Here is a 4,520-nt window from a genome sequence, read left to right as displayed (position 1 = left end):
CCCAAAGGAGAGGCTCTCTGAGTGATCAAGCATTATTTTTTTTTCCAATAGAGACCAAGCAATTCCTAAAATTATATTTAAATTATCAGATTGAATTAAGTTTAAAGTAGATTGAAACTAATTTTTTTTCTTCTGCTAACCAGTGGATGGAATTTGGGAGGAATATCAGGTTCTAGACTAAAACAAGGGGAGTAGAATATTTCTCTACATCATCTGAATTGTAGTGTAAGCCTTAGGATTCATTCCAAATTGCCCTTCTGCAGGGTCATTCAGATTTCTTCTTGGATAAGCTTTTCAAGAGGAAAGCAAGGATCAGAGAAGTACTTATTAATTTACCTTTCTGTCTTCTCTCTTTTCCATCCCTGTTTCTTGGTCTGTATTTGAATTTGGGAGGTTGAGAGGAAATTTAAACGTGTATCCATCATCCATTTGCTCCTGTGCGAGTTTCTCTTTTCTCTCTGAAGAATAATTCTCTCTAGGCAGGAAGGTTTTCATTAAGCAAACTTTTACTGAAGATTCAGTATGTACAAGGCCTTGTGATAAATATAGGGTATATAAAGAAGGAAAAGCTGGCCTTTGCTTATATACAAGGAGCAGAGGAAATAGAGAAATAGGCAGTTAAATAAATGGTTATTATAAATAGCCATTTGAAGAAAAAGGAGCTGAGACTAACTTTTATACTGACTTTTTCTAGGCCCATTTCTGTGAAGCCATCTTTGACCCCCAATCAGTTATATTCTCCTTCATCTTTTGCTAACATTTCTACCTTGCATTTCCATGCCACTTATATTTTATTTTGTTTTGTGCCTTATCAGTCTGTGTACATCTTTGGAACAAGCTCTCTGTCTAATATCCTTGGTAAAGTTCCAGGTCCTGGCAAAATTCCAGATACACAGAAATGTTGAGTGTGAAACAGTGTCAGTCTCAGCCTATGCAAAGATGTATGTTCAAAGATGTTAATTGCAATGCCACTTATAATGGTGAAAATTTAGGAACCTGGTTGCCAACCTGTAAAGCTCTGGTTAATTACATATAAAGTGATATTATGCAGGCATTAAAATTAATTATTAAAATAGGCCAATATTGTTGATCTCAAAAGATGTCCGTAGTAGATTTTCAGTGGAAAAAGAGATTATAGGAGTGTGTATACCACACATTATCGTGTTTGCAAAACTGTACATGTTTAACTATGTGTCCATGCTCCTGAAGAGATGGTCATTAAAATGTTTACGGAAGTTAATCTGCCTGGTAGGATTTTGTGTTTTAAATTTCTTTTTGTATGTTTTTTCACATTTTTGAATTTTTTTCAGTGACTATATGTTATTTTAAAAAACCCAGCAAGGCTTTTAAAAAATTCCATCAAAATCTGATTTTCTTTCTCCTACAAAATCCTTGGGGTCAGGGTCTCATTGCATAGTTGTTTCAACTGAGACACTCCAAATGTCTCAGGGACATATGGCAATGTCTGGACAAATATTTGGTTATCATGACTGCAGGCAGAGCAATTAGCATCTAATAGGTAAAGACCAGGGATGCTGCTAAACATCCTATTATGCACAGTACAGCCCCCCCACGACAAAGAATTATCTGGCCTCAAATGTCAGTAGTGCAGAAGTTGAGAAATCTATCAGAATTATCCTGATAAGGTTCTTTACCACCATCCAGTGGTAAGAGAAGGGCCTGCGACTTCCATGTAGCTTCAGCAGGCATCTAGATGTTTGAACTAAGGCCTCAGAAATAAGATGGGAGGCCATAAGAAGGATAGCTATAGTTAGAATGAGACGCAGAGGAAAAGCAAGGAAAAATTGTAGTTGAGAGGGTCTGTGATACTATTACTAAGAGCAGTATTTGCTTATGAGACTACCATCTGTATTTGTAAACCCTATATTAAAATGATCTGTTTTGGTTTCATTGTGACTCCAGAGACCTAGCATAACTAGGTGCCAAGGCAAGAAAGACTTTGGGTAAACTTTATAGATACAACGTGGCAGATAGAAGTAGGGGGAAGATCTGCAGTTGCACCCACAGGTGCCTCCCCAGTACATTGGGTGATAAAGCTGCTCTTCCAGGAATGATTTCAGCCTGGACATTTGAGACCAAGGCAGGACTCCTTGTTTCAGCTCACGTTAACTATTACTTCCGTCTCATTCCTCCTAAGGAATTCATTTGAAAGATCTAGGCTTTCTTATTTGACTCCTCCTTCTTATTCTCACCCTGAACACCACGTGGAAAAAAAAATATCTATTCTAGCTCTGCTTATCAGTTTTATCCCTATTTTTTTCACCTTCCACTTTTCTGTTTTCTAATTAGAACTTACTAATGAGTTGCCATCTAGTAGCTATGTCTCATGCTTCTCTCCGCTGTTCCCAACAGGGCTGTGGGCCACTTCAAGAAGGCCTGTATTCTTTCAGCCTTTGAAAGGCTGCTGCTCTTTTCTGACAAGTGTAGGAATGTAACGCAGCCCTTATTTCCTTTTTTTTTTTTTTTGTGCTCTTTCTTTATTCTCCACAGCCTTGTTGTTCAGATCCATTAGATGTAGCAATCTTTACCAAGTTCATGTTCTGTCAACCATCTTTACAATTCCCTGTGGGTAGGAGGCTCTTGGCTGCCACTCTTTTCCACTTGTTAGAATAATTGCAACTTCCTGGTTTCTGGTGATTAAGTGCTTGCATATGACTTCTCTTACTTTAGATCTCCATCATCCCCATAGGTGTTAATGAGCCCAGCTCTGGATCAATGCTTTTACCATCACCCCTGACCTTCAGAGAAGAGCCACCACTGAACTTCTTAGGGATGTTGGTGCCTCTCTCATTGGCACATTACTAATGCCTTGGTGAATGTTGTGTCCTTTGGGCTTTCCCATGCAATGTAACCCCTTTAGAGTTTTCTGACCTTATGTAATAAATCCATTCCAGCATGCCCATCTCCCTGTTACCTTTTAATTTTTTTTTTTTATTATCTTCCAAAAACCTCAAGTATTTCTACTCTGCTCAGTGTGGACTTTTGATTTCTTTAAGCCTTCCTACTTTCAGCGAGTCTCCCTACTATAGAGTGTTTGATCAATCCCCTGAGGTCCTCGCTTGAGCATTAAATTTCATATCCTGAAAAAGTCTCCCTAAGTCAATGATTTTTTGCATATCCAGTCTTATGTTCTAGCTCCCTTGACCAAGCACCCTCAAAATCGAATCCCAAGGGTACTCCCTTGGCTTCTGCTGATACATACTAACTAGTTCGGGTAATCTCTTGTCACTTTTATGAAGTCCAGCAGGTCAGCAGCTGAGTTCTTTTGGGATTTAACCCTAATTCTGGGCCTGCAGCTGGGAGAGGTATTTAGGTAACTCCGGAGGGAGGCACTTATTATCTTGCAGAGGAGATGTTTCTGCAGTATCATCCCAGGCATGGGAAGTGCCAGCTCTTTCTGTGGAGGGATGGGCTTTGTCTGCAAACTCAGAGGTTTTAGGGGGTCTGCAGAGCTAAAATCTTTGGGGTTATTCACTGAGATGGTCAATTCCTTGTGCCAGGTGGAAGCTAATAAAGCAAACGTGAAAGTGAATTGAATTACTAGAGAGCTCGTGGGAATGAAGAAGGAAGCTCAGGGAAGTGGTAAGGCAAGTTAATCAATAGACAACCCACAAAATATTCTAACAGAAAATCAAACAGTATGCTCTAAATGACATTCTTCAAATGTGTTTCTCAAAGATTCTATGAATCTGTTCTTTTTTAGAAGAGTCCCACTTCTGGAATAGAGTGAGCAGCTTCATGGACCCATTCTTCAGTAAAACAGCATAACTGGTGAAAATTATTTAAAAAGTGAATCAGTTAAAGTTCCTGGATATTGTCCTAAGGCTATAGAGCAAAGGAAGTAACATTTCTTCAGGAAGAGTGTATGGCATGAGCCCTGACATCTCCTTCCCTCCATTCTGAGCAGGTGTGGCCAAGAAGATGGGGCTTCTAACCCCACACTGCTCCCAGTCAAGAGATAGGGTATTTTACTTGAAGGGTCAAGCAGCCAGCATTTCTCATCCTCTCCAACTCTGATTTGCAGAGGCTGAATTGCAGGAGAGTGCTTCAGAGAGGTCAGGGCCCCCTTCTTCCACCCAACCCTACTCATATGTGTGCAAATTCGACACAGGAATGGCAAGCTGAAAATACTGGGACCTCGACTATCCTTGCCTCAGTTCACCCATAGGGCAGAGGTTCCATGCCGGGAAAGGCAAGCGAAGAAGACCAGAGGCTACTGCCTTCACCCAGTGCCTGTATCACTGGCTCAGAGATTTTTCCCAGGGGAAAGGTAATTCATAAGAACAGGTTGCCCTGAAGCTCTACCCAGAGGAACTGAATTTATGTGAAACAAACTATGGTGAAGTTCAAGCCTAAGGATGTTGTTGGGGGGGAAAAGAAAAGGAGATTTTGGTGGTAAGCAATTAAAAAGAAAATGATAATTCCATGACAGCAAAACAATGAATTGAAACAATGGATTTCCTTTTAACTGAGGTGGGGAAAGCTTTCAGCAGGTTTTG

This window comes from Pteropus alecto, unplaced genomic scaffold, assembly GCF_000325575.1.
Source record: "Pteropus alecto unplaced genomic scaffold, ASM32557v1 scaffold395, whole genome shotgun sequence".
Taxonomy (NCBI): domain Eukaryota; kingdom Metazoa; phylum Chordata; class Mammalia; order Chiroptera; family Pteropodidae; genus Pteropus; species Pteropus alecto.
This window is presented reverse-complemented; position numbering follows the sequence as displayed.